At 42.5% G+C, this 18,956-nt stretch overlaps 1 protein-coding gene and 1 pseudogene across 1 annotated transcript in view; one reads left to right on the top strand and one right to left on the bottom strand.

Moving 5' to 3' along the window:
- The window catches only part of Ptprt (protein tyrosine phosphatase receptor type T), a 1,080,054-nt gene that overhangs the window by 128,870 nt on the left and 932,228 nt on the right, over positions 1–18,956 (top strand). The window lies entirely within an intron of this gene.
- LOC127225463 (uncharacterized) lies at positions 18,555–18,655 on the bottom strand (annotated as a pseudogene).

The following is an 18,956-nucleotide window of genomic DNA, read 5'->3' on the forward strand; positions in this document are numbered from 1 at the left end:
TCCTGTCAGGGACAGAACATAGAGGCTTTAGCAAAAGGGTACAGAAGCATGCAAGACCTGAAGAATATGCAAAGCTGTATGCTGCTACTGCATTGCTTAGTGTCTATCTTCAGGATGGTAGATTGCAGCGCTTGGGTGGGTGTGAGTATGTACGATGCCAGGGCAACACTTTTATTGTGATACTTGGCTAGGGTTTTAGTCAACTTGGCTAGAATTGTTTGTAGAAAAGCTGCTATAGTGTCTGGTGCATAGTGTACTTTTCAGGGAAGGGCCCAAGGAGGAGGGTGTGGTCCTGTTATGAGCCCTGGTACCCAGGGACTGTGACCTTTGATAGAATGAAGGTGAGTATGTTCTGTTTGTACTTATGAAACTGGCCTCTAGGATTGAGGAGGGCCCTCGTCATCTCAGACTCAAGCATGTTTATTTCCAAGTGTCCTTCAAAACTGTCCTGGGTCAGGCTGCCTCTGTGGCCCTGTAACACACAGAGAGAGGAGAATAGCAAACAGCTAGCACTATTAAAAAGATTGTACCCGTGAGTACAGCTAGAGGGAAGGACTCTTCTTGGAGAGGCCACCATTGTTAATCACATTATATAAAGATGCCTATGGTTAGAAAGCCCATCCCTGGAGAAACTGCTCTGTTCTTCTCTGCCTGGAATTTGCTCAATTCAGAACTCCAGTTCAACTGTCTTGGCAGTATTTTCCCACACATTTCTGATACATGTGTAAGTGTCCTGTTTGATAATGATATCTCTCTGCTACTGGATATTTGCCTATTTCCTTTTGCTGGCTCTATGCTTAATAAACTTACACATTTGCAACCAAGGTACAGCTTTGCTAGATCCTTCTCCATATGGAACAGAGCGGTAGAGAAGAGAGGGAAGGAATATTGCAAGAGAAATCAGGTCAAAGGACATAGATAGAAATGGAATTGTGTAATATGTGGCCTTAGTTACTAGTGTATAATGTTTCCAAGTTCACCCAAGTTGCAGCAAGAGTTTGTACCAGCCCATTCCATTTTGTGAATGTGTGTGTGTTCAGATGGAGTATCCCATGTTGGACAAGAAGTGTTTGTATTTTGGACTTTTCAGACTTAGGAATGGACTTTATGGGTTGATCATCTCTAATCTGAAAACCTGAAACCTGGAATGCTCTTGGCTCTTCAGCCTAGCGCTGATCAATTGATGCCACATTTTGTTTACTTTATCATCTGTTGATGGACACATGGGGGATTTCCATTTTTGGCTGTTGTGAATAGCGCTTCTATGATTACATCATGTTCAAGTTTTTGTTTGAACACCTGTGCTCAATTCTCTGGGAGTGTCGATCTAGGACTCCATTTGCCCGGTCATCTGGTATTTCTGTGTTGAACTTAATGAAGAGCTGTCAGAATCGCCAAAGTATAGAAACCAAAGTATATCAGTGATTACTCAGGTTTGGGGAAACTGAGGACTTCAAAGGTGATAACAGAGGGTATAGGATTTTCCTTTGTAATAAAAATATGCTAATATCGACTGTGGGGAAGGCCATCTCTACCTGTGAATATACTAAAAACAATGGAATATTTCCCCTATTTAATGAAATTTAATTTTTTTTTGAGGCAGGGTCTCATTGTGTAGTGCAGGCTACAAACACACGATCTTCCTGCCTCAGTCTCTGAAGAGCTGGTGTTATAGGTGTCTGTCACTGTGTCCAGTTACATTATACGCCTTAATTGGTGTATCACTTATATATTGCATATTGATAAAGCTGCTTTTTATAGAAAAAGAAAATAGCCTTGTTTTATTCGAAGTTACTTTTAGGGCATTAGTGAATTTGTAGATACAAATATAAATGTACTTACTGTTAGAGTTCAAAATGCTGCATTTTTGTATGCTTGTTTATTGAAAAAGTAATGATGGGAGGTCAGAGAAAGGACATTTTTATCTTTGTGCTGTGTTCCCAGTTCCTTGCAAAGTACAGGGAGCACGCTAACTGTCACCCCATCTGTGGTAAATGAGGGAACTGCCCTCAGAGTTCAGGTGACTGGTTTATCGTGTATGGCACATGATACAGCTTTGTTTTGCAGAATATCCAGGGTACTGAGGCTCAGAGTCAGTGGTGTTCTCGTGTTCATTTAGGCTGCACTTAGCTCATTACCTTTCCTGGGAGGCCATATTTCATGCCAAGCTCTTTGTCAAGAAGCCAGTGCTTTGACCTCTTCTGTGGAAGGGAGGCTGGACCTCTTCTGTGGAAGGGAGGCTGTGGAAGGAAGGGAGTGGGCTATCTTCAGGAATATTGAAGATTTCATGATAAGGGTTCAAAACTCTTCTATTATCTGTACTGTATCAGACCAACTTTTATTATATTTTTCATCAAAACTTTAGTCCAACTATCAAACATAGTTCCAGGAAATTTTTATTCATTTATATTGATTCTCTAAAATATAAAATCAAAATTACCTTGACATTTTTAACTTTAAGAAAAAGTTTGCTACTTTTTAAAGTAGGAATATTCTTGACTATTGGTTATGATCCCCTTACAATTCCAACTCATAAGATATACTGTTGATGGAATAGGAATTTTTTGTCTGTCTATCTAACAGCTACTTACTTACCTATTCGATCTTCTGTCTATCTACATACTTATATAACTATCCATTCTATCTATCCATTTATCCATACTATGTATGTATGCATGTATCCATCCATTCTATTTGTCTATCACCTATCTCTACTGTATGTGTTTGTATTCATCCATCCATACATATATCCAAACTATTTCTTCTGTCACCTATCTTTCTTTCTTTCTTTCTCTCTCTCTCTCTCTCTCTCTCTCTCTCTCTCTCTCTCTTTCTATCTCTATCCATACTTACTCTGCAAGTAATCAGGACTTAATGAACTAGCCCACTGGGAGTTGGGTATATTCCTCTTTGTTTGCCTATGTATCTTGAGCTCATTGGCTCATCTTTTCCATTGGATCAGCTTCTGCAGCCTGGATCTTGAGTGTCTTTCCCAATCCCATGCATTGAGAGACTGGCCCCAAGGTAGTGGTACATTTAGGAGGTGGGGCCAAGGAAAAGAAGTTAGGACACTGGAAGTGTGCCTTGAAAGGGGATATTGGGACACTAACCCTTTCCTCTTTCTTTCTCTTTGAGTCATGACTACCCTAAGAACAGCTTCTACCATTACGTGTTCCTGCCTTGCCCAGACTGGGTCAAATTCCAAAACTAGGAACTCAAATCAACCTTTCTTCTTTTAAGATGAGTGCTTTGGACATTTGTTACAGTGGTGGAATGCTGACTAACACAGAAGTAGCCTTACTTTCTCATCAGTAATGTAAGAGAACTGCTAAATAAGCCATGTACAATGATCAGATAAAGATGATGGCACAACAATAGCTCAGTAAGGGTTAGAAATCACTCTTGTCTGCAGCTGCTGGCTCAGGGAGCTTCTTTGACTGAGCTAAGATTATACATAGAAAGTGCAAACCAGGTTTGCTAGCTTTCATTTAGTTGGGTTAACAGGCCACATGCTGCTGCCTAAAGCATCTTTAGACACCAAAGAAGAACCCTGTTGCTCCCAGGAGACTGAGGCTTACTTTTCCGAGAGTTCTTCAGGAAATACTTGAACAGAAATACAAAGGGGGTGAGAATTGAGAGCCTCCTGACAATGGCATCATTTGGGGTTTGAGCTCAGACCGAGTCTGCCCTTGTCAGTGTATCTGGTCATGAATAGTAGTGGTGGGAATTGAGTTGTACATGAAGACCTTGTGCCTTAGGCTTACCTGTATCTTGGGCATTTTAATACCCAAGGACAATAAGGACAATACCCAAGGCAAACACTATGTCATGGTTTCTAGTCTCAGCTTCTAGCTCTTTGTGGGGGATACATTGGAAAGATTTTTTTTATGTATCTAAATTAAATGATGGGCTTGTGTTTTAAACTTTCAGGTATGCCTGTCTACCAATATACTAATTTTTGATTTCATTCTCATAAATTCTGTAGGTCATATATTAGGTATAGATATAGATTCTTCTTTCTATGATGAATATTACTTTTTCAACAGAAGACCGACAAGATGTTTTAACTCTTAGGAATTTTCAGTTAACTTTCTCGAGCCATCTGCCTCACTCTAGTCAGCCTGGTGGATACTGAGATGTGAATAGTCTTGTTTTGTTTTGTTTTTTCCCCAGGTTTCTTGGATTAGAGCAGAGTGGCCTCTAATGGGATTCTTAACTTGTTGCCTTGTCTTGTTTAGCCATCAGTTGTCACTGTTGACAGCTTAGTCTGACACTGCTGTGCTGCAGAAGGTCAGGTGACTGGGGGCAAGCACAGGATGGATTGCTATCTTGATGGAGGGGGCTGGGCAGTGGTACCCAAGGACCTTAGCAAGGGTCACTTGCAGGGAGACTGCTTGGTCAGAGCCTCTGTTCTCACTGTGGGTCCAGAAACCTTGTCACTTTGTCAACCCTGTTTGCCTCTCAGTTGTGGAACAGGTAGAAAACATCAAAGTTCATCATCACAAGAAAGATAAAATAAAATCCCAGAGAGCTTTGGGAAAGTAGTGACCAGTATTTTCAGATTCCTCTGTGAGAAACTCAAGCCCCAGTTACTCCAGTCTATATACATCTCTCAGATACCTGCTGTCTCCTCTGATGGACACTTCTCTTCATGGGACAAGCTTTTACCCTTTCATGGTATTCTGACACTGAGCAAGCCATTTCTGAGATGGTTCCCCACATTTGTGCTTAGTTTTCCGAAATTCAAATGGTGAGCATGCAGCTGCTTCAGGGCTGTGTCTAAGACTCTGCACCTCCCCACCCACACCGACATCCACACCCTTTTCTGCCTGCCCTGGCCTGTTAGCAGTCTGCCTCCTGGATCTCCATAATAGGTTAATTCCCACTAGCTTCTCCTGCTAGGGAACCACTTGCCCATCCAACACTGGTGTCAGTGTTTTCTGTGTATTTGTTTCCTAGGCACAGCCTGTTATTTCCTGATACCCCCATTCCACATTCTTTCTTTTGTCTTGAACCCCCTTTCTCTCTGCTTCCACCCTGTCCACCTAGCCCACTCCCAGGAGAGTGCACCCATCTTCTTTGAGCACATCCTCCTATCCTCCTACATGAGATTGTTCTCTGCTTGTAGGCTAAGCCTGTGACTCTCTTCTACACTCCTTCATCTTCCTTCTTATTGCTTTTATAAATGATCCATGCCCTTAGTTGTGTGTTTGACTCATGATCCACATTATATCCTTGTGGGAAAGGCTCTGCCTTGTGCATATTCACACCAGGGAGACAAGGAAGCAGTGTGTCATGGTGGCCGTGAGATAGTTGTGATTTTACACTCCACATTGGTCTGTGTGACTTGAGGTGATTTGCTTTGCTTTTCTCAGGATGAATTCCACGTCAGAAGCCACATATCATCTATTTATTACCTGGGCTTACTGTGGGGGGTCGACCTAACATTTTAGACCCCCAATAGCTAGCAGAGAGGGATGCATAAATGTTGCCTGTTGCCATTGGCATTGCCACTTCATCATCATTCATCAGTGGGTTCTAGATTATGCGAGAAACTCAAGTTTTGGGTTAATAGAATAAAGAAATGTGTAATACAAATCATTTGTTGAATTTCCATTTTCTCTGAAGTGGAGTTAATAAGACATTAATTTTCTCATGTCTTTCCCCAGCCCTCAAAAGTGAATGCCTCTCAGACCTTAGAAAACACTTTGCTTGCTTAAGCGACCCAGGGACATTTGGAAGAAAGCCACTTTACCCAATAAGCTAATAGCTAAAGTCAGGATTCACTTCCCTGCTGTTTGACTGACACCCCGTTTCCCCCTCTTAAAAGAGCTAAATGGCCTATATTTCTTTTTTAAATTAAAGTAAATGAAAATGAATTTCACCACTCCCTTGGAGATGACTGGAGACACACTGGGATGTCAAATAAAAAAAGTTGGGAGCTGCTGAGCTCAAACTCAACACTGTGGGTTCCCAGGAAAGATGAAACATGAGAAGCATCCAGCGTGGAAGAGGAAGGTAGAGGGAGAATCAGGGAAGACAGATTCTGCTGTATAGAGATGGAGATGGGAAGGGAGGGCTGTATGGAAAAGCAACTACAGAATGAACAGTCTTTAACTTCAGTAAAGGGAAGCAAAGATAGCCCAAGATGGGTTGAATAATTACCCAAGTTTTTCCTGGCCACCCTAGGCATGCTTTCTCACTCTGCAAAAATATTGAAAGCAGAAGGGAAATGATTGTTTTGAGCTTGGAGATGTCTCAGTTCTCTGGCTTTGCTAACAAGATTTGAGGCCATTATTCCTGTCTTCCTGTGAGCCTTCTCCATAGCAGAGCCCCCATTTCCTGGGGGACTGTCACTGAGTTCATTTTAGTTTAACAAGTGTTTATCGAAGCCCAGGATGTATCTGGGGCCAAGAATGGAACCGTGCTGTATGCTAGATATGAATATTAGTTCTTTAGTCCAAAGGGATTCCTGGAGAGGTGAGGAGAAAGGCTGGAGGGTTGCTTGTTGATATGTCTGCACCAAGCCTCCACCTCAGCACAGGACCCATGCCATCTGAGATCCGGGAGAAAACTTCTCAGTAGCTTTATGGGACTTTGAATGGGGCCAATAGAGCAGTAACCACTAGTGTGGGTTCCTGAGTGCTTCTGTCTGCTTCTCATCACCCCTGGTCTTTCTGACCAACTACAGTAACTATCCCAAGTCATGCAACAGAACGGGGGTCACCCTTTTTGCTCTCTACTGTGCATGGCTTTCTCCTGCACCTGGAATAAAATCAACTGATTCTAAATTCATTAGCATTGCTTTGCATGATCCTGGCCCCTGCTTATCTCTCCATTTCCTTCCTTGTAGTTAGGATTTACCCCCCAACTCTGTAGTTTCCTGAGAAAACACATTGCTTCATCACAGCATCTGAACTCCCCCCGCCACCCCCTTCTTCCTTCTGTCTTTGTCATCTGTAATTGCTATTTGTAATTATTATTTGTTGTCTCACTCTTGTCCTTGTGTTTCAACTTTGTTGTGAGCTCACAAGGGCAGAGCCCATGTTTTTCTGTTCTCTGATTTGTGCCCGGCATGTGGAAGTTGCTCAATAAACAGTTGATGTGAGTTACTAAAGTGCCTTATCAGCTGGATCAGTGCCAAATAGTTCCCAGAAAATGAGGTGCAATTACACAAAATGTCCCCTAGTTGCTGTTATTTGTTTTTGAGGGCTCTTGTTTTCATTGGGTGATGCTATTTTGTGTTAGGGTGGAAACTTTAGGAGATGGACCTGGCTAGAGGAAGTAGATCATGAGGCTCTGCGACTCTGAAGGATATTTTAGAACCAGTGCTCCTTGCCCTGTCTTCTTCCTTACTTGACTACATGTCCATGATGAGGTGGACAACTTTAGTCTCCTACATCCTCCCTTCAACCATCATTCTGCCTTTGTGTAGACTGATAGCAAATGGGGCAAGTCAATCACATAGTGACACCCCTGAAACCATGAGCCACAATAAAATTTGCCTCTCCGAAGGTAATTTTTTTTTCCCTGGCATCTGTCAGAGTGGAGAAGAGCCTGACTAGCATGGCATATTAGGGACAGGTTGAGGGTGGTGTTCTAAACCAGGTGTCTAGACCATGTCTTCTGGCCCATTGTTTCAGGGCTGCCCGACTTTATAAAGAAGTGATCTTTATGGATTCTGCCTCCTGGGTTTCAAAATTCATTGAGTGTAAGAGTGCAGAGACAGAGCATTTAGTTGATTGACAGCTCTTTGGCCCCAGCCTGCCCAAGAAATGTTTTCTTGAAGAGACAGTCCTGCCTGCCTGCCTGTCTCCAGGTGACGTTTTCAGGCTTAATTAGAGGCTGTTACCCCTTCTTAAGTAGACACACACCAGACACACCAAATAACCTTAGCATTGAGTGCAGGGTAGGAGACTGGAATAGCAATTTGATTTCAAGTACTTAAGAGCCAAAGGCCTCTACATTACAATCGCTCACTTCCTTACTTTAACAACTTAAAGGAGTGCTATATGAATTTTTAAATCTGTTCAATAGCATTTTATTGAGTCTCCACACTGCTCACTATGCTGGCTCGGAGACTGTGGGAGGCACTGTGGAAAAAGGCTCCCTGCCACTGAGCACAATTGTGAGAGCGTGCCCCTCGGAGCCCTTCACCCACCTTCCTGTGTTTAATCCTTGCAGCAGCTCCTGGAAGCTGGAGATAGACACACAGAGCATGAGCAGGAAGCTGCCTTAGCTGCAAAGACTGGAATCTAGGCCTGCATCTAGGGTTTCATGTGAACCTGCTTCACAGCTTGGTTTTATACATTGATAGTAGCTGGCAGGGCAACTAGGATAAATAAGCAACGGCACAGTCCACTCTGTGCTCTGCCTATCTTTCTTTCTGAAGCCAGAGCTATCCCTAGCTAGTCTCCGTGGTAGGCAATGTCCTCTCCAACCTGCAGGGCTACCCTGACTTTGTAGCCGATAGGTGGACTCCTGTGTAATATAGGTCTTGAGTTTTAGGGCATAAGGGTAGCTCTGGCTTAAGGCATCCTAACCAACCGGCTAGGGATTGGTCCCACCTCCCAAAGTGTCAATCAAAGAGATGAGGAATGGTCAAAACAGAGGAAGGGAATCCAGTCAATGTAGCATATTGGGAAGAGGACCAGATAAAGTGGTCCGGTGACTCTAGGCTCTTCTTTGGTATTAACATGATCATGGGCTTAAACAGAAGAAGAAGTGGGTCAAAGGGCAAGAAGTACATGTACCTGAGCAGTCTGGGTCAAGGTTAATTTCTGGTTCTGAAAGGTAGTTCTAGGGGCTTCCCTGCACCCTTCATTCCCTTTCTTGATCTCACTGTGTAGCCCAGTCTGACTCCCAATTCCTTATAACTAAGGCTGTGCCTGAGCTGCCTCCACTGCCAAGGACACGGGCCTGTGGGGAGAGTCCAGATTCACACTGTAACTTCATGGAAACAAATGCAGTTGCTAGGAGCACAAGCATGGGAGGCAATGAAGGCTGCTGCGGGGCTCTGCTGTGTAGCAGCCATACTTTTGCTTTTGAGACTTAACAGTCTTGATCATCCCACTCAAGAATGAGAGTTAACCCTGAAACCTCTCAGTGGTTAGTTGAGTAGGATAGTTTGAACAAATTGCTTACCTCTTGCCTAATGCTCAGTTACATATGATGAAATATCAGCTAAGATTTAGTTTGAAGACTTGCTGTTAATATTTGGTACTTTGTTTATAGAGGAGACAAAATGTTTGACAGAAACAGCATGGTATGATGGGATGCAGTGCATCGTGGGAGGAATGTGGAGTTTGGCCAATAGAGCTTGTGGCTGAGGCTCCTCCCATCCCAGGGTACCAGGGAGCAGACAACAGAGGTCAGAAGCAGGGATGGTCTTATAGCTTTGTCCCTGCAGGACTCACTACTTCTACTTCCATCTTGGCCCTAACTCCTTAAATGGTTCACAACTCCCCAATCAGTACCACGATCTGGGGACCAAGTACCCAGACACATGAGCCTGTGGGGAACATTGCACATTTAAAACCAGCATTGCTTTTTTTTCTCTCTCTCTCTTCTTTCCCCCATTCTTCATGTTGCTCTGGACATGGAACCTTCAGGTTTTTCTTTTTCTGCCTTTGGTACTGAAATGAATCAGCCCATCATATTGGCACAGTGCCTTCCATCAGGAAGAAAAGTGCCCATTGCTACTCTCAGTCTCCTGCCAGGCATGGTGATTGCAGTTAGTATTGGTGACTGGTGGCCAAGCTGGCTGCTAAAAGAGAAGGTCACTTACAATTATGACTGTGGACCTGGAGTTCCAAAGACCACTATGTTCCATGGCTGTCTATTCTATCCATTGGTCTGATGGTCACAGGGAGAAGCCACAAGGGCCACTGCCCAGGAGACCTGGGCACAGGACAGTCAACACTGAAATTCATGATCTCATATAGATGGCGATGTGGTTGGGTAAAGGCAGGATGGAGAATAAGGGAGAGAAACCCCGACTGCGAAGATCTGACAGGATAAAAGCAGGATCTGGGGGGGGGGGAGGGGAAGGGAACAGTTCCGAATACTTGAGCAGGTTGTCCTGGAAATATAGGTGGGTAGGAGGAGGAGGGTGGGTGGATGGGGGAGGGCACATGGGGGTAGGCTGTAGGGGTAGGAAAGCCAGTCCCACCCCCTTGGCCTGAGGTGGCTCTCCTTGTAAGGTCTTTCTTGTGCTTGACTGAGAAGACAGACAGATTTAATGGCAACTGCAGGTTATCAAACCTCTGCTTGAGAAGGAGTCTAGGCCACCATGGGGGATGCTTTCCAAGGCAGAGAGATTTGTGGGATTCGAGCGATATGGCAGTCAGGGACATTCTTCTGTCCCTCCTGTATCCAGGATCTGTTGTTCCCGGGAGCCCATTTTTCATTTATAGGGCAGAGCTGACTGTTGGTTCTGGGCAGGACAAGTTTGGCTTTGGGAGATGATGTATAGTATCCAAGTGTGCTGCCTGGTTAATAAATTATCCCTGGATCACTGGACGATGGGATGTTTCAAATTACAGCCTATGAGCTTTGAGGGGCGCCCACAGTTCTGAATTGGCAAAGAGAGTCAGCCCCGAGTTAGCAGGAAGAGGGCCTACTATGTCCACAGCCATGGCACTGAAGGTCTCAAGGAGAGTCTGTACTTAATGGGAGGTAGGGACTAGCCTCTCATGAACACCTACTATATGCTATGCTTTTAACACATTCTGTTTCAGTTAATCATTACCACAGTCCTGTGGGAAAACTTTAGTAAAAGTAGGGGGACTGAGGCCCAGGAAGGTGAAGGGACTTGATGCATGACAGGCAACCATATGTGCCGGCTTAGATTTTGATATAGGCATGATTAACAGCACAAATCTCTCTGGGTGTTGAGTGACAAACATTTAGTCTAAGCAAACATTTTTCTACAATGATCCAGGTAATAAACATATTAGGCTTCAAGGGATATAAAGTTTTTGTCACATGTACTTAGCTTTGCTACTCTTGCACCAAAGTAGCCATTGATACTACACAAGCAAGTGAGTTTAGTTAATGTCCACTAAAGCTTTATGAACTAAAACATTCAGTGGGCCAGATTGGGCCTGCAGGCCACAGTTTGTTTTTGAGTCTGGCCTGATGATCGATGCTATGTTGGCCTATATTACCAAGGACAGCTGGATTTATTCTCCCATTACCTACCTCTCACACAGGGTAGGCCAGCACAGTGACCCAATGGGACAGAGATCAGTGGCCTGTGCCTGCCATCCCTCCAGGCTGTCAGAACTCTTCCAGATATTTGTCACAAGCCGATGACATGCTATTGCCTTTGAGGACACAGGATAGGCTTGTCTCTGTGGTGCACACACGAGACATATGATGTAGGTAAAATTCAGTGGGAGAGGGTGGGGGCATCAGCATGTCTCCTCCAAATTCTGAAACTAATCATTTGTAACATTTAAGAGCATCATTGTGTGTGTGTGTGTGTGTGTGTGTGTGTGTGTGACATGGGGGGCATGCTCATTTGTAGTTCAAAGATCGATGATATTGGGTATCCTTAGTTGTTCTTGTTTTTTGAGACAGGTTCTCTCATTGAACCTGGAATGCAATGTGGCTATGTTGTCTGCTCAGGAGACTCCAGGGATCCATCTGTCTCTTTGTCTCCCCAGGGCTGGAGCTACAGACATGCATCACCTTACCCAGCTTTTTCTGTGGCTGTTGATGAACTGAACTCCAGTCTTTACCTGTATGCCAAGCCCTTTACAGCTGAGCCACCTCCTCAGTCCCTGTTTTTTTCTACTTCCAGTAGTACATCCCCTGAATTTTAGGGCCTCTCTGATCATCCAATGATAACACTCTTGGCCTACCGATGAATCTCTTACATACTTTCACACCAGAAAGGATTCATCCTCTATCACTGTAAAAAATCAAGTTTCACAATGATTTTTCATATGTCTTCTTCCAGAAAAGTATTTAGCATAGTTCACCAAGTGGTGTGCTCCTTCAGAATCCTGTCTGGACTTGGATTAGCTCTACCTTGGACCTGTAGAGTACTTTGGAGTCCACAGTCATTTTTAAATGTTGAACCATCTAAGCACTACATATGTTTTGTTTTGAGAGTTGCATGTAGTCCAGGCTGGCTTTGAACTTACTACTTAACTGCAGATGACCTTGAACTTCTTACCACATGACCTCTCCAGTACTACCACATCTCCTGGCTTACGCAGTGCTGAGGTTTGAACACAGGGCTCCATAGCTTGCTAAGCAAGCACTGTATCAGCTTAGCCAGATACCTGTGCTAGCACAAAATGTCATGTTCTGTCCTTTGCTCATACCTCTGGTGTTCTTCTTCATCCAAGTATCTGTTTACTTTGTATTCAGTTTTGTTTCTTTTGTATGTGAGTTACCAGTTTCTATTATGTTTTTTATCTAGCTATTGCTGATTTAGAACTATGTGTTTTAATGGGCCATGGAAATGATTCAGTGGGTAAAGTGCTTTCTGTGCACACATGAGGACACATTCACATTTCCAGCATCCATGTAAAATGTGTGACATGGTAGTAGGTAGTATGCACCTGTAATCTTAGCACTGGGGAGTCACACACAAAGGATCCCTGGGACTTGCTGGCTGGCTAGTAAAGCCAAATTGGTGAGCTCTGGGTTCAGTGAGAGACCTTCCCTAAAGTAATAAGGAAGATAAGTGATTGAGGGGGACACCTTATGATGGCCTCTAGATTCAAATGTACACATGCATAGTGATCACACACCTGAATACACATATATGCATGTACATGCACATGTACACACACAGAAAAAAAATACACACTTTAGCTTCTATTTTATATCTGATCCAGCACTAAAATTCTTTTATCACTCATGCTCTAGACTATTAAGGTAAATGATAACATCCTCTGCAAATGACAACCTGCCATTTCCTTTTTAAAAAGCTGTACCTCTTTTCTTTTTATTATTTTGCTTCTTTGAGAAATTCCGGGATTAGGTTAAATAATAGTGATAATAGCAAATAATTTTTCTGATTCAATTACAGTGCTTCTGGAATTACATTAATTATAATGGCTATTTTTCCAAGATACATATTGTATACCATGTAGTGAATTGGCATTCCAATTACTTTTATTGTTATTTATTTCTTATAATAGGAATAAATGTTGAGATCATCATGTAGTTTTACCCCCCCCCCGACATATTTTTACAGATATGGAAGTAAATTTTCAAATATTAAGCCATCATTTTAATTAACTTAAGTTGGCTTTTTATTCCTTTAATAGGGTCATAGATTTGATTTGCTTGGATGAAGCTCCTCAGTTCTTTATTTGAACCGCATTTATGATTTGGGCTCCATTTGAAGGTGCTATGATGATGATGATGATGATGATGACGTGCATGTGTGTGTGTGTGTGTGTGTGTGTGTGTGTGTGTGTGTGTGTGTGTGTTTGTGTGTGTTGTTATAAGCCTAGTGGGGTCTGGGAACACCCCCTTCATTATATGTGCTGGTATCTGTGCAGCCAGCACACAAATGCAAAGTCAGGGAACAGATGCCACGAATGGCTCAAAGTGGAGATGGCCACAGGTGCTTAGGTCAGGGTTTCTAGTTTCTAGTTTCTAGTGGTGGCCTCCCTCACAGATTCCCTTAATATAAGGGATTACATGATGTTAACTCATTTGGAAGTGTTCCCAGGGAATGAATGACTAGAAGGTCAGAGGGCACAATTTCAAGAAAAGTCCCAGGGAGTGACCCTGGCTTAGTGGCACAGGAGTGACCCTGGCTTAGGGGCACTGTGGTGGCTCTTCATAGATGCTGCCCCGCCCTAGGGATCTGGAATATTTATAGCCCCGTCCCCTTAGCAGGAGGTGTCTAGCAGTAGCCGAGGGCTGTATGGGGAAGAGCGGTGCATTGATTGTGCAGGCTGCTCCCACCATCAGAGTTATGAGCAGACCAGAGCCAGAACCCTTGTGCTTTTAGAATCTCGCTAAGAGACTGAGGGCCCTGAAAGTCTCCAAATGAATAAATATTATTGCTTTTGTCTGGTCCCTGCTATCTGGCAGCAGACTTTTGCCACTACCTTGAAATGTCAGAGACACTTTCTCCTTTGGTTTTTTGATTGGGGAGTAGCTCAGATTACCTCAGAATTGACATTACATTTTTTTGAAAACAAAAACAAAACAAAAATTGTGCTTTTCATCGAGGCATGATATATTTCCCACACAGTCTTTCATGAAATCCAAGGAAAGCCTAAGAGATGGAGTTACTTTCTCTTCTCCTTTTTAGTGACTACTTAATTTGTGGCTACATGGCTAATTCCTGGCTCATAATAGATGCTCAAACAATATTCACTGAATGAAAGAAAAATGAATATATATATATATGTGTGTGTGTGTGTGTATGTGTGTGTGTGTGTGTTTGTATACATATATATTCATTCAGTTCTCCTCAATGAACATATATTAACCCCAGTTTCTAGTTCCTAATTTTATGAATTTATTTTTCCTTCCCTTCAAGATGATTAGTTATTATTATGGTTTTATTTTTAAAGAATCATCTATCAGTGGGATGGTGATGGCACAAACCTTTAATCTCAGCTCTTGGGAAACAGAGGCAGGCAGATCTCTATGAGTTTAAGTCCAGCCTGATCTATGGAGTTAGTTCTAGGATAACCAAGGCTATACAAAGAAAACCTTGTCTGAAAAAATACAAAACAAAAAATCATCTATCATAAAATTTCTAATTCATTGAATACTTCTTGAGCTTTATTTTCTGCTGCTTTTCATATATTTTCTAGTATATTTTCTGAAGACTTTCAGTTTTTGTCTCTTTGTGTCTATGTGCACATGAGTGCAGGTGCCCGTGAAGGCCAGAAGAGGGCAGCAGATCACATGGAGCTGGAATCGCAGGTGGTTCTGAGCTGTCTTTTAAGTCCATTCCTTTGCAAGTTTACAGAAAGATGATTTTCTTTTTTGGATTTCAGGAAAACTCAATCTGTATCTTTAAATTCAGCTTTGGTTATACCCTTCAAACTTGAGATGGTAGTTATTTTTTTTCCCATTTTTTTAAAAAAATTATTCTGTAATTAGACTTCCTCTTTTTTGGCTCAGGGCATTGTTTTCTAGTTTCTGAGTGCTTGAGCTTTAAAACACTGACCTTTCATAAGTAATGTCAAATTTATTACATTGTGATCATAGAACTATGACCTCTATGATTTAATTTGGGGGATTTATTTTTGTTTAGTTCTCACAAATTATAAAACACCAAAAATTTATTATTTTTTTCCCTTTCCCCTCTGGCTTTTACTCCATACCTCATACCATTTGATGAGAATTTTGTGAAGTTGGCCATCTCACCAGTATTCAATAGTGAATTTAATTATTTTATGGGTCAAGTCATTTTCCTCCCTTTTATCAGAGTGTGGCACCATGAAAACAACATGTGTTCAGTATGAGCTGCTTAGGCAATTTCATACAGATTAAAACTTTAAATATAGTGTGTTGTCTTTTCTGTATTGACTCCGAAGGAACCATCCCTCAGGGAAGAGCTCTTACTTGTCCCATTCATCTGTCTCCTTAGGTTTGAGTCCCTCACTGGACAGGGCCTGCCTCTTGTACTCAGACAGTAGCTATTACTGTTGTGGACTGCCAGTTTAGAGGTAGATCTACTGCACAATTGCCACAACTGACCCCTTCCTACCTTCACCTTCCATACAGGAACATAGATATTAATTTGTTGCCTTGTGGTGATGGCACGAAAATGAATTTCAATATGAGTGGCTATCTATACTTTTCCCTCACCTGGGCTGTATCCTGCAGTCACCATAGAAAAGAAACTTGTGAGAGTAATTAACCTCATAGGGGGTTAATTTGATCTGAGCTGCCTTGCATCTGTTTACCAGACTTCAGCAACTAGGCACACCTAAAGTTGCATCAGCCCTCAGCTGCTACTTTGATCTTTTGTGGCTTGACAACCACTTCCCTCTCTCATTACCGCCAAGGACTTTGAAGCCTACATCAGTGAGAAGCAAACCTCGGGGTGAACTGAATAGACCCACTGTCCTCTAGAACAGAGGCCAGAGGAGTACATCCTGGTAGTCAGACACAACCTTCCAGCATATCCAGATTACCAACAGTTTTTGTAAATAAAGTTTTATTGAACACTGCCACACTCGTGTTTTTGCTTTGTGTCTGTATTTCATGCTACAAAGGCAACATCAAACAATTTCTGGGGAGGCTACAGGGCCCACACATTCTACAATATTTATTCTCTGATCCTCCGTGGAAGCAGCTTGTTGGCTCCAAATGTAGAAAAGTAGGATCTAGCCAGGCAGTGGTTGCACATACCTTTAATCCCAGCACTCGGGAGGCAGAGACAGGTGGATCTTTGTGAGTTTGAGGCCAGCCTGGTCTACAGAGTGAGTTCTAGGACAGGCTCTAAAGCTAAAGAAAAACCCCATCTCAAAAAATAAATAAATAAACAAGAAAATAAACAACAAACAAAAGTATCCCCAAAAGTTAGGGTCTAGGCAGAGAGATATCACAGGCCCCACTATTCTGGAATAGCTTGGAGATCCATCTATTCTTAGTAAAGTAAGTCCATTTCCTGGAGAGTTTTGAGGCCCTGTGTATTCTTTCTGACCCTTGGTTCTGCTCAGGGGTTTACCTGTGAACAGAATTATTGCGGTAAATAAGGATCAGGATAAACAAATAGGCCGAATAGATGTTTATTCAGGGAGAAATAACTTACAACCTAGACAGATGAACACCAGGAAATTCAACCCGATCCTCTCCTGTCCGAGTCACGCCAGAAAGAGAGCGCCTTTTCTGGCCCCCTCCGACCTCCTTCCACAGGTCACTTCCGCCCATGGCTCCACCCCCCAATGGGCGTGGTCAGTGCTACAGAAGGACTATCTCACTACAATTCCCCTTTTAGTCTAAAGAAAAGATTTAGGCTTAATACAAACAGTGAATAACAAGTGTGCTCTAAGAAAAGGAAAATCGAGAACAAAATGACCTACATATCTAGTCCTAGGGTGAGGGCATAATGGAGATTACAATAGAGTTGTCCTAAGCTGGAAAACGTAAGTCTAGTACCTAATATATCTAACTAGGAAGAGAGAATAATAATTGTGATAGTTTAATCTTCAACCTCATCAAGACCTGAGAAGGAAATTAACAATACTAGAGTAGACAGGAAATGCGGATGGACAACTTCCAAAAGATGCAGCAAGGACAGAAACAGCAAGCCACCTGAACAGTCACCCTAGGTCTCACAGCGACGTTGGTACACCCAGATTTGGCTAAGGCCAAGAGAACTTGACAGACCACAACAACAGCAGGGAAATAGAATGGCTGTCTTACCCTGACTTGGCAAGGTCAAGCAGTCTTCTATATTTGTCTCCTGCAAGCACATAGGACTGCATGTCCAAATCAGTGGTCAAGGTGGGGGCAATTCTATGCCCAACAGGCCATTAGCTGAGGCGAAATTGAACTACAGCAGGAGCAACAACAGTGTCCAACATATTTTCGGGAAAGTGCACGGTGCTGTCAGGAGCAACAGTGTCTCATGTCAAAGGAGTACTAATATTAAAACATTTAAATGCCATGTTCTGCATGTGTATGAAGTGATTGAAGATTAAGCATCTATATCTGACTAATCTCATAGGTACAGGAAATGTGAGTGAAGATAATCTGTAATACTCGGGAACTTAGCTAAAAAGACTGATAAAAACTTTCCTGAGTAAAGCAGGAACAAATACTTAAACAATATAACTATTTACATATACCTACATGTAAATCCCTAAAATAGAGGTAGAGTATAAGTGTCAAGACAAGAGGTAGAACTATAAAGGGCAGCAAGATAAATATCCCAAATTGTATCAATATACAAAATGTCTTGAATACAAGAAAAGTATACATACATAGAATATGGTAAAAAATAATGTGCATAAAACATTGTAAGTGGAAATATTTAACACAATATAACAAAATATAAACTTAATTTTACATAGCGTACCACATAAGAATACACAACAATGTAAGCTGTAAAATACTATCTCATTCTTACTCAAATTCTCAAGAAAATAGGCTAATCTACCTAAATCCCATCTAAACCATACCTTCCAACCATTCCCTATTCCTGTCTAAAAGATAAACCCGAGTGTAAGCATCACCCAATCCCAAATAACTAAAACCAACCCAAAGACGATGACTATTATCCCAAAATTCCAAGGGTAGGGAAAGGGGGCGTAGTCATATTAAGATTACTTCCTGCTGAAATGGGACGATGATTGCTCCAATGGATCCTGTAGGAAGAAAATTTTTAGCAACCAAATTTCTCAACAGAACTGGCTGTGACATATGTAGTTAGTCACTGTGTGGCAGAAAATTCTTGACTTTAGTTCTATTTGAAACTGGCCAGGGTGTAATAAAAAGGTGCACCATTACAGCTAGCTAGTCATGAGTTGTCTCGAGCAAAACAGTCTCAAACCGGTTTTAGGGTGATGTTTGTAGTTCCGATGCATCAGGTTGAGTCAAGTGGAAACGATAAAAATATGGAACGCTTCACGAATTTGCGTGTCATCCTTGCGCAGGGGCCATGCTAATCTTCTCTGTATCGTTCCAAAATAGGAAGTAGGAAGGAGGGGTCAAGATGGAGAGTCTGAAGAAAGCAGTATGCCGCCGGCTCCCAGGTAAGAGAAATACATAGATCAGCAGAAATGGGTTAATAATTAAGGCAGAGCTAGCCGATAAGAAACAAGTAACAGGGCCAACAGCATTGTATCAAATATAGAGTCTCTGTGTATTATTTGGGGCTGGCGCGGTATCAGGACAAGACCGGGCTGCAGGCGGAAAAACCAGTACTCCTTACACAGAATGCAGTGATCTGCCCTTCTGGGCTCACATACACTGTACCAAAGAAATCTCGAGTAGGTTGGTGTTGGATGCAC

Source organism: Phodopus roborovskii, unplaced genomic scaffold (assembly GCF_943737965.1).
Source record: "Phodopus roborovskii unplaced genomic scaffold, PHOROB, whole genome shotgun sequence".
Classification (NCBI taxonomy): domain Eukaryota; kingdom Metazoa; phylum Chordata; class Mammalia; order Rodentia; family Cricetidae; genus Phodopus; species Phodopus roborovskii.